General features: G+C 47.6%; 1 long non-coding RNA gene across 1 annotated transcript in view; it reads right to left on the bottom strand.

Moving 5' to 3' along the window:
- Positions 1-10,016: 10,016 nt before the first annotated feature.
- LOC119275266 overlaps positions 10,017-12,475 on the bottom strand; it is a 3,694-nt gene continuing 1,235 nt past the window's right edge. The window contains exon 2 of the long non-coding RNA XR_005135598.1: positions 10,017-10,370. This is a non-coding gene — a long non-coding RNA (uncharacterized LOC119275266). The remainder of the gene's footprint in view (positions 10,371-12,475) is intronic.

The raw sequence follows: 12,475 nt of genomic DNA, 5'->3' as shown, positions 1-12,475 counted from the left end.
GTGGCTCCTTCGACTTCACCTCCAAGTCTCCTGGTTGTCTTCTGGTCCAAGAAAAATCATCGCGAAGCTTTCATTCTGTTTGGACTCCGTCTGGTATTCCTTTTCTGCGAAACTCAAAAACAAGGAAAAAATAGGAACTGGCACTAGGCTCTAGGTTAATAGGTTAGTCCCAAAAAATAATATAAAATAGCATATAAAACATCCAAAATAGATAATATAATAGCATGGAACAATCAAAAAATATAGATACGTTGGAGACGTATCAAGGCACCCGTGGATACGGCTAGCCATGGATTGTGAAAGAATGGTGGGAAAAGAAATAAACTTTATTTTCTATATGGGAACCGCCTATGATATATCTAGCATGAAAGTGTTGGGAATTACTCGGTCGTTTTCGTTGACGGAAAAGTATGCCTCCCAAAAAAATTATCTCTCAATTTAAGCTTTGAGCTCTGGCACCTCTACAAATCTCTACTTCCCTCTGCGAAGGACCTTTCTATTTACTTTATGCAATTTTTGTTTTTATTTGAGTCTCCATCTTCTCTTATAAAGCACCAACTAAGGGGCACTATGATCATACTTGAGCATTGGATGTAGCTAATATGTGAGTGTGTTTCATGAATGGATCAATGATTAACCATGATGGGCTAGGGATAACTTTCTTTAGTGTTGATATTTTGAAAGACATGGTTGCTTGTTCATATGCTTGAGTATTGAAATCTTCATGTCAAAACTAGACTATTGCTTTCAACCATATAAAAGTCCATATGTCAATGCTATAAAAGAAAAGAATGTGATGAACAAGATAGGTAGCATTCCACATCAAAAATTCTGTTTTTATCATTTACCTACTCGAGGACGAGCAGGAATTAAGCTTGGGGATGCTGATACGTCTCCAACGTATCTATAATTTTTTATTGTTCCATGTTGTTATATTATCATTCTTGAATGTTTTACAACCATTTTATAGCAACTTTGCATCATTTTTTGGGACTAACCTATTGACATAGTGCCCAGCACCAGTTGTTGTTTTTTGCTTGTTTTTTACATCACAGAATATCAGTACCAAACGGAGTCCAAATGCAGCAAAACTTTTTGGAGAATTTTGATGGACCAGAAGGAATAACTTGGACAAAAGAAGTACCAGAGGGGTGCCCTGAGGGGGGCACAACCCACCTAGGCACGCCTGGGAGCCCAGGCGCGCCCCGATGGGTTGTGCCCACCTCGGTGGCCTCTCGTGCCATCTCTTTGCTCTATAAATACCCCAAAAATCCAAAAAACCTAGGGAAGTCGACGAAACACAATTCTAGTCGTTGCAAGTTCCAGAACCAAGAGATCCAATCTAGACACCATCACGGAGGGGTTCATCATCCTCATTGGTTCCTCTCCGATGATGCGTGAGTAGTTCATTGTAGACCTACAGGTCCGTAGGTAGTAGTTAGATGGCTTCTTCTCTCTTTTTTATTCTCAATACAATGGTCTCTTGGAGATCTATTTGATGTAACTCTTTTTTGCGGTGTGTTTGTTGGGATCCGATAAACTTTGAGTTTATGATCAGATTTATCTATCCATGAAAGTTATTTGAGTTTCTTTGATCTCTTATATGCATGATTACTTATAGCCTCGTATTCCTTCTTCGAATCTTTGGTTTAGTTAGGACGATTAGATCGATTTTTCTTGCCATGGGAAGAGGTGCTTTGTGATGGATTCGATCGTACGGTGTTCTTTCCCAGTTATGGAAGGGGCGGCAAGACACGTATGTGTCGTTGCTATTAAGGATAACAAGATGGGGGCTATTCCTACATCAATAGATCTCGTCTACATCATGTCATCGTTCTTAATGCATTGCTCTGTTTCTCCATGAACTTAATACACTAGATGCATGCTGGATAGCGGTCAATATGTGGAGTAATAGTAGTAGATGCACGCAAGAGTCGGTCTACTAATCTTAGACATGATTCCTATATAATGATCATTGCCTGGATATCGTCATAATTATTTGAGGTTCTATCAATTGCCCAACAGTAATTTGTTTACCAGCCGTATGTTATTTTCTCGAGAGAAGTCACTAGTGAAATCTACGGCCCCCGGGTCTATTTTATCATCATATATTTTCAAATATATATTGCTATTTGCCTTTTTCTTTATCTGCATCTTTTATTTTCAGATCTATATTATCAAAAACCCAAAAATATCTCGCTGAATTTATTTACCGTTATTTGCATCTATCAATCTACCACAAATTTTATCCGGTCAACTTGACAATTTCTGGGCCGTTACCGAAAGAGGGATTGACAACCCCTCATACGCGTCAGGTTGCAAGTATTTGTTCTTTGTGTGCAGGTACCATTTACATAGTGTTGCTTGGTTCTCATACTGGTTCGATAATCTTGGTTTCATAACTGAGGGAAATACCTACCGGAGCTGTGCTGCATCATCCCTTCCTCTTCGGGGAAAATACTAACGCGGATACAAGATAACAGGCGTGCCCACAGTACAGACGCTGACGTGGCCGGAGCCTTACAAGCCTCCGTACTACTACTCCACCAAGCAGCTTACAACCCCCGTCGGTACGGCTCCTTACATCGTCGATGTTAACACATCACCGCTCTTCTCCGAGTAGTCTTCATCGCCACTCATCCGGACGAGGACGACGGGGGGGGAGTAGATGGGTGCCCGCTCACTATTTGATGCAATGCCGATAGCGGGGGAGCCGGCGTACAACACAGACAGGGAGATGCTCGACATCATCCATAACGGAGGCGAGGGAGGAGGAGGGGGCTATGAGGATGAGCAGGTGGAAGACTCGGATCCCACCCAGTCCGGCAACTACCAGCAGAAGCAGTCCTACACCTAGACGGCCACGCAACTGTCCTACACCCAAACTGGCAATGGCACACAATAACATCAGCATTGGGCCGCCAGAGAGCAGCATCCAGAGGCGGTAGGGGAGGAGTACGGCGACGATGATGATCCGGTTGATACAGCCGGTGATCCGAAGAAGAAGGGTAGAGGAGAAAGCTTTAACATGCGGGAGGACGAGCTGTTGTGTGATGCATGATTGACCACTAGCCTCGATCCTATCCATGGCACAGAGCAAAAGGGCATAATCTTCTGGAGGAACATTCACATGTGGTTCCATGAGCACAAGCATTTCACGCCCTTCTCCGACGCGTTGATCCGCAGCCGTGAGAGGAAATCCCTCAACCATCGATGGTACACCATCCAAGAGGCCGTCTCCAAGTATTGTGTGCACTTGAAGCATCTCATCGCACGGTGGCCTCGCGGTGCACAAATCACCGAGCAAGTAAGTTGATCACTAGCCGGATATGCTTTCGTTTTGTTGATCACTAGATGGATATGCTTTAGTTTTGTTGATCACTAGCCAGTTATGCTTTAGTTTTGTTGATCACTAGCTGGATATGATTTAGTTTTGTTGATCACTAGCCGGACATGTATTGTTCTGTTGCTCACTATACGGATATGCATTGTTTCACTTTGTAGCCTACTCGTGCTTGTGTGGTGTACAATAAATTGGAGAAGAACTCCTTCATCGTCATGTATTGTTGGTTGAAGTTGAATGGGCAACCGAAGGGGAACCTTTTCATCACCAAGACCGCCGCCCAAGCCAACAAGGAAGAAACCGGTGACCCTACCGACCCATCCTAAGAACCGCCGAAGAAGGTTAGAAGAAATCTACGTGGCAAGAAGTGGGAGGTAGAGAGGGCGAAGGGAGAATGTGCGGCGGCCAAGCTAACGGGGAGGTTCGAGGAGATCTTGGCGAAGAAGGAAGAGGCATGCATGAGGCGCTCGGACATCAAGGAGGAGAGGAAGGCGGAGAGGTTCAAGCAGTTGATGGAGGCGATGGAGAAGAAGATCAAGCTCAAAGAGAGGAGGACCATGATCGAAGAGAGGAAGGCAGCGCTCGAGGAGAAGAAGGCCGCGTTCGAGGAAAAGAGGGTGAAGATCGCCGCAAATTAATGCAGAGGACGCCAAGATGTTGACCTTGAATATCAACTCTTTGCATGCTGACTCTAGAATTATCATGCAAGCCGTCCGTTGCCAGATGTTAGAGCGGCAGATAGATGAGTTGGCAGCGGCGGAAGATGAGGACACGGCGGAGGCGGACGCGGACGCGGAGGCTACCTACATGGCGGCGACGTCACCTCCTTGATCGGGGAGCAGCTTGCTGGGACGGCCGGTCCAGCAGGGCAAAAATGCACAGACTACCGGACTGATGTTATTTTGGATTCGGACATGTAAAAACTAAGCATATTTGTCTCATTTTGGTAGTGATCGAGGAAGCGATCCGGCGCGTTGTGTGGATCAGCGCAGATTTGAATTTGCTAGCGGACAAAATGCGGCTATGGTTGGATGGCGTCCTTCCACATCCGTGTCCGCGGATTGATCCCCCCGTCGGCGAATGGATGCGAGGAAAAATTTGCGGGTTGCCACTCGAGATGCTCTAATGGAACGAATTGTCCAAGTTCAAAAAACAAAACAAAAACAAAAAATCGCAGTCACCCTTAATGCCCTCTTCTCTTTCTCTTTCACCCACATACCCTGTCGTGCCAGGCCTACATTTGAGAACGTTGGCACGACATTCGAATCTACGGGTTTTTTAACTACAGCAGAAATATTTTCATAACAGGGCGACAAGCGTTTCTTTTTTTGTTATAGAATACGACAGGGGTAACAAAACGACGGCCTAATTATCTCTGAAAGCTGGGTGGGCCAGGCGATTCGGTTTGTCTTGCTCTCGTGGGCGGATAGGATAAAAAGAAGCTTCGCTTTAGCGCTGGCTAGCTGGGCCCTGGCCGGCAGCATGGCGCGGCCCTCGTCACGACGCACCCCGGCCCCCGCTACGCCGATCGACCAGCTCAGCTCGCGCCGCCGGGAAAACCGCATTCCGCTCTGGCTCGATCACCATTGGCTAACCAAGCAACACCTCCCTCTCGTCAGCGGGCTCGCCGGTCGCCGTCACGCACGGCCGGAGATTCCGGACTCGGCCGGCAGGCCGGCCAGTGCTAGACCCCCCTGCCCACGTACATTTGTCTGCGGTCAGATACTTGCCTTTATACCTCATTCGTTAATTAAGTTTAGAAATGGTTTTACATAAAATAAAAGAAATCGTAATGACATTAGAGCATCTCCAACGCGCACCCTCAAACCTCCCGCATTCGTCCGGACCAATCAGTTTGGACCACTCAAACCATCCAACGAAGTCCCGCATCTGTCCGCGGACTAGTCTAAACTTTCATTTTTCCGCAACCGGAACCAAATCAGGGGTGCTTTGCAGGAGTCTGGACAGCGGTCACATAGGACTCCAACACCCCAGCCCACCCAAGGCGGAGCCCGCACACTTGGAGCTAGCTGCAATGTTTTTTGCGGCAAAATCACTCTTTCTCAACCCTCTCCTCGGCCATCCCGCCGCTCCCACCTCAAATTCCATTTTCTTTTCGTTGCAGTTGTCGCATGGAGGAACCTTACAAAAAGTTGTCGGAGTCGATGGTGGAGCATCCGATGAAGGCGGCCGCCCGCAAGATCTCGGCGACACAACAAGATCGTCGGCTCAGGCAGAAGGCAAAGGCGACGCCACTCAAGTAGAAGGCCGGCGGAGGTGGTGGTCGTACAAGGGGCGGTCGTGGAGGGGGCATGTAGGGGCGAACGTGGTGAAGGGCGGGCCAGGGACGCAGGGCGCCACCGCCGTGTTGTCCGTACAGACGTCGTCCTGGCCGGAGCAATACATGATCCCTAATTATACGCCGCCCTGCAGCTCGGTAAGCAGCACGTGCTTTTCTGGGTCGACATCAACACGGTGTCGCTTTTCTCAGAGTGTACATCGTCATAGCTGGTCTGTCGCGGGCGTCGAGTGTGGAGCAACCCGTTGCCCCGCACGCATCGTCGGTATGCCTTGAGCGGGTGAGCCGACGTAGGACGGCGCGGACAAACGCTATGTAATTGGGCGCTTCTGAATTTCGAATTGACCGAACGTGGGCGAACATTTAGGTATAGCGTTGGATGGCCGACTCTTACATCCATATCTATGGACTGGTTCCAGCATTGCGCGGATGGATACAGTTTCTGATTTGGAGGTCAGCATTAGAGATGCCCTTGCTCATTTGACATGATATGTCCCAAAAGTTTGACATATTGCCACCAAGCTTTTTCTGTGAGCGCAAACACATGCTATACGTAGTACTAGTAGTGCGTAGCTAGGTGAGTGGCGTTTATTGCTCTACCTATATATTTTCTCGCGCGCGCGATCTTTATCTTCATGGCACATATGAATTTTGTCACGTCTTGTTCTAATCCCCCGTACCAGACAGGCACACACTGTTGCTGTTGCCGTTTGGCGGAGACATGGGCATATATGCCTGCCTCACCTCGCCAGCTCGATGATCGATCAAGATGACTAATAATCTGCTCGCATCACCGCCAGATTGCCGTAATGATTGGGATTGATGATAATGTGGATACGTGTGCACTTCCTAGCTGCCTCCTCCTCCTCGATCCTCTCGGGAAATGAGCAATGCTACATCAATGGAGGATTACGGGACCATTACGGGCTAATCTTGACATGGCAGTTATCTATTGGATTGAGAGGGAGGAAGGGGGCTCCAACCCGGTGAAAATCAGGGCGGCGGAGAGAATTGTATGGAAAGTCCTGTAATTGTCCCGTAATGGGCCTGTGTGGTTAGCATTTTCGCTCGGGAAATACTTTCGATTAACTCATCAAACTCAAAGTAGTACAAAAATTTTACATCCAGACTCAGAGACCAACTAGCGACGACTAAAAGCACTGGAACAAAACAAAGGCGTGTCACTGTTATCGTCCTTCCCACACAAGAGCCATACAAGCCTTGATGTAGTAGACAATCAGAAAGTCGACGTGTTAAGACCCCATGGGACGAGCAGACTATAACAAAAACCATCGCCAACGAAGAGAAACATAGATCGAAATGATCGAACATGCAGACACACGAATGCAGACGAACGAAGACTGGATCAACCGAAGACAAACGGCAATTGAATCCCATGAGATTTGTCGGAGATAAACCTCCACACAGCCTCCGGTGACGCTAGAAACACCGTAGGGACAAGGGCAAGGCGGAAGAAACTTATTCCATCATCAGAGAGCCACCGCCACTGTCTGACCTTTCTGAGCATGACACAAACTCTAACAAAACTTAAAAAAAAACTAAAATCAGAGTCCTCCCATCGGCAAAGGCTGGGATCCATCGTCTCCATAGCCCTAAGGCCGCAGGAAACGAGGCAGACCGGCGGTGGCGCCGGCTGGAGGCGGGGGAAACCCTAATGCCTGGGTGCCCTTGGGTCACGGACCAAGGGGTAAAGGGCTGAGGCTCCTCAATCCTCTCTCATACACACATATGGACATATAGGTGATCATCGTGTTGCAACATGATTTTTTGTTGTTGCATTACATGTGTTGGCTGTGTGCGTCGTGTTACGCGGAAGCTGAGTATTCGCTCAATGCGATTGTATCATTTTGATATGTCGACGAAATGAAAATATCCTCTATTTTATATTAAGAAAAAGGATCATCGATCGATGGAGCCACCATGTGTGATTCGACTCGTCTGAATTCGGCCACGCACGCATCACCTCACCTGTCAGGAATTTCCTTTCCTTTCCTCTCATCGACCGGTAGAGAAAGAGAGAGGGAAAGGAAAAGAGAAAGAGGAGCCTGCAACATGACAAGAGCTACCAAAGCGCATGGCGAAAAGGTTTGCAATCGAGCTGAGAGAGAGATGTGGTTGGCTCGCTCGATGGGCTCCAAAAGAGAAGGAATCGACGCAGATCGAGCGACGGGACGCGTGCCGGTACGCGGGAGCAGGGCCAAGCGCAGATCGATCGATTCTCTCGTCCGTCTCGATTTTGAATTCATGATTTGGTTCTAGTGCGGTGGTGGTGGCCAGCGAATATACGTACGGCGCGTACGTGACGTATGCTCATGGTCGATCGTTATCATATGCCCGGCCGGCGGGCGGCCGTCAGGTCCGATCGACGGATCCCGCCGGCCCCGTCCCCGTCCCGTACGTGCCATCCCATCCGTCAGATCATGCGTCGTCGAGTCGAGCACATATGCTCGATCAGAACTCTGAGAAGCTTCTTCTTTCCCTCTCCTCCCAGCTCGGCGTGTCGGGTCGCCTGCTGGTGTTGCACCGTCGAGCTAGCTAGCATGCATCGATCGATCGCTCTCCTCACTCGTTCCTCGATATCTAATGGTGGTGGCGGTGGCGGTGGCGCCCAAGATGTTCTCCAGCTCGCCCCTTTCCTTTTCTTTTCTGTCTCGATTGGTTCTGGCATGCATGCCCCATCGCCTTTCTTCTTTCAATCAACAAGGGCCAGTCATGTCTAGCTATAATTTCCATTTCGACAAGACATTCATCACTGCTCATTAGTTTCTTCGTCTTGTTTTTAATATATATGCCTGATTAGTTACTCCATCCGATCCAAATTACTTGTCACTTAAATGGATATATCTAAACGTAGTATATGTATTCATGTCAGCATAATTAAGATACATGCATTGTTCGGTCCCTCCTGTCCAAATTACTCGTGGCTTAAATGGATGTATCTATTAGATGTATTTTAATGTTAAACACATCCGTCTGAGCGACAGGGAGTACATGTATTCATGTCAGCATAATCAAGATACATGCATTGATCCGTCTTGTCGCGCTCTGTCCACTGTGGATGAAAGCCCAGAATCACGCACATAAATATTGTTGTTGTTGTGCTGCGATGTAGCTTGGATCCATGCATGCACCCTAACCACCAAATAGTTCCCGTCACTAGTCAGTCATCGGCGTTGTTGCTCCTCCGATGGATACATGCTCATCACCCACTGATTAATCACTCGACCGGCTCTTGAGCAAGCAGAGACCCGAAGATTGGAAATGATTGGCTCCCGACTGACGACGATCGGTCCATTTATTACAGTTGGCTTCGGCTAGCCCTGCACCCTCTCCCAAAACACATGGATCATGCGATGATAGCAGATCGATCACCCGTTCACGTTTCAGACATGCTAGCACATAGCACCATCACACGTATACACAGTGCTTGAACAGTCACCAATGGAGAGAGATGGATCGAAATGACAAGATGAAAATGTATGCACACTAGCTACTTGGAGCTGTGTACCTCACTGTCACTGTGTATATGTATATGAGATAGATGGATGGATGGATATGCATCATCCCATGATTTCACACATTTTACCCGATCTGGCCGCTGGGTGTAGCTGAGCTCAGCTGGTGCGTGATGGCTCAGCGGGGGAAGCATCAGGGAAACGGACATGGGTAGATATAACCTGGACCTGACCCTGCTCCTCCAATTGCATGTCAAGTCTTTTCCCTCACTCCCTCACTCTCATCTCCATCCATCCATGATCAATCCTTGGCCACCACCACCGTCACGCATCGCAGCAACAGCGCCGCGCACTGCCTGCATGCCTGCATGCATGGCTCCTCTCCTCCGGCCGTCCGCTGCTAGCTGCAGCCACTGTAGGAGCTAGGCTTTGCTTCTCACATCACGCACACAGCACCCAGAAGGAAACTTTGGCACGTTCTCGGGGGCACACCGCTCGACGCAAACAGTGCCTAGATAGCCAGAGATCTTGTTCATCGGTCAGGCCGGCGTTTTGATGCCTCAGGTAGCTAGCTAGAGAAAGACTTCCGTCAGATACCTGCAGGTTTTCAGGCACCCACACCAGGATTCAGATCGATGGGGCAAAAAGCGACTCTACTATTTGGCTGTCATATAATGTGCATATGTGAAGATGTAATTCATACGATATCTTTGAGCAGCGATGCTATGCATGGATGCATGAACGTACATGCATATGCATATACACACATGCATGTGCCATGGCATGGCTATAGTGACAGTGCTAATCATCCGCAGCTCCAGTTTTAGCAGCTCAACAGAAACGAGCCAAGCAGGCAGGTGGCGAGCAACACATCAGGTGAGCAGTGGGGAATCGAGGCTAATACAAGCTAGCTCTGGTGGTGGTGTACAACCAACCATGCCACTTGTGCATTATTGTGCAAAGTCATGTCACTGGTACTGGGGACTCTTACAAGTTTTAGCCTTTTATTTAGGCAACATGTACATGGTATATGACACTGCCACACTACACATCCCTTTTCCCCTTCAATCATGCTAAGTAATCAATGGAGAAAGAAAGGAAACAAATCATGAATGCATTCCATTCACATTCATACTTGTACGTGCCTTCAATGCGGACGGACGCACGCACCAAATGTTGCAAACCAACACATCTGATGTGATCTCTCTAGCAGCTCCAAACATAATGGTGTTACTGGTTGATGCATGCCAGCCTGCAGGGTTAGATTCCATTAAGTCAACTTTGGCATGGGTTTACATAATTAGCAAGTACAAGTAACAGTTCGCGGCTTCATTATTTGCTGCCTTGCCTTGCATTGATCCATGCAAGCATGCATGATGGGGTTAAGTAGTGTAGTTCCAATTTCCAAACCAAGAGGCGCCTGTTGCATTTGATCGAGCTTGATAAAATATTTTTGGAGGAAGGAGTTAGGAACCATATAGATAGCTGTTGTTGTTGGTGTGTAGTACGCTAGAATAGAACAAGGTGCAATTAATACGAGTGAGTGTTCTTTAAAAGAAAAGGCACTAGCAGATAAGGCTCCCCTGCAAATCCGGGAGCTTGATGTGAAACAAACAAAACCGGCCAGAAAGGTATGCAACAATCCACTGGGAAGGAGGAATGAATACGAAGGGATCTGAAGAAATGGAGTTTGTTTGTTGTACAATACTTCCCTTTTTTCTTGAATGGTTTGTTGTATACAAAATACTGCTGCAACTAGATAATGCCACATACCTTGTTGCGGAATTTTTTACCAACGAACTTACCAAAAATAAAATTATAATATATGATGATAGGCTTGAATGTGGTGAAAGTGGAAAGTTGAATGGTTGCATTAGGGCTTGATGATATGAATCACGTGCATGTGGTGGAAAATGTAAAGGTGATTTTTTTTAGGGAAAACTAAAAAGTTGATTGATTGCATGCATTTGGTGATGCGGAAAGTGATATTGTGGGACATATGTCATAAGGTGAATATACCGTGTGTTAAGATAAATAAAATAGTGGAGATAAACTTCTGAAGTATATACTGCAGATCAAAGATTCCCCTACACTGCAGAGCCTGTCAATCTAACCTCAGGTTACTCCTAATAATAGCCAGCGATGTGATTTAGTTCAGCTCAGCCACACACAAAAAACAGAGCAAAGGCTAAGTACATGTAAACTAGACAGGCGCTAATAATTCGACTATAGGAACAGAACCTATCAGCCCTAACGGTGTATGATTGATTGATTATACATAGCCAGCACTTTTTCAGCACTCTATCACCCTTTTTCTCTACTACACATATAAAAAATAAATAATTAAAAAAAACACTAGACCTGATGCATTTCCAATCGCCCTTGTCTCTTCTGAGGTTAGGCTTAGGAGGAGGAGCCCACAGGCCACAAAGCGCTTGTATTTCTTTCTTTTGCCCCCTTGCGTCCGTGATCCATCCCCCAAAAGGTAGAACCGTGGGCGATACAGCAAAATGCAGCCGCGCATAACCCTCAAGAGATCTCATCAATCTCATCAAGGTGATGACTGATGAGATGAGATGAAACCCCACTCAGGCAGCCCCTCAAAAGCTACACACAGGAGCCATTGCTGCTGTAAAAGGAGAGAAAAAGCGCTCCGCATCGCGAACATAACAACCTGACTGACATGCCACACAACACAGCACAGTGCGGAGCAGAGCACAAGGATAATTACACAAACAGATACTACCAACATGAATGAGTGAGCGCTACTCATACTACTCCTACTACTACATTAGATGTCAGTACGTGTAAGGACGGACGGCACGGCGGCATGTCCATCAGAGGGGAGGTGAGGGTGCTGAGAACAGAGCAGAATCCTCTCTGTAGCACGCTGCGGCTGGTGCTGCGCACACAACACTGGCAAAGTTTTGCAGCGAAGCGGTGAAAATGGAACAGTGCTATCACAGGACGCCAGGAGAGAGAGGTTGAGGCTCGAGGGAGAGAGACCGGAGAGAGAAAGGTCGAGAGAGAGAGATAGAGGTGAGAAGGCCAAAACGAAAGAGAACAAAGTTGCCAATTTGGGTTGACCCCGCCATTAATCCCCGCGACGGCGGCTCCAACGGCGCCGGCCCTGCTCGCTCCACATCACATCGCTCTCTCTGTCTCGCTCTCGGCAGCTTTTACCGTTGTGCCCCCCTCCCTTCCCCCCTCTATCTAGATTAAATGAAATGAAACCGATGGATCCATCCGACGCTTTCAGCGATGATACTAATCCTACTACTACTACACACATGCTGGTCCAGAGCCCAGCTCCCCTATATAAATCCACCCCCGTTTTCTCTCCTCTCCTCTCACCTC

Source organism: Triticum dicoccoides, chromosome 3B, assembly GCF_002162155.2.
Source record: "Triticum dicoccoides isolate Atlit2015 ecotype Zavitan chromosome 3B, WEW_v2.0, whole genome shotgun sequence".
In the NCBI taxonomy this organism is placed as follows: Eukaryota; Viridiplantae; Streptophyta; class Magnoliopsida; order Poales; family Poaceae; genus Triticum; species Triticum dicoccoides.
The sequence above is the reverse complement of the archived record's forward strand: the minus strand, read 5'-3'. Positions and strand labels throughout refer to the sequence as shown.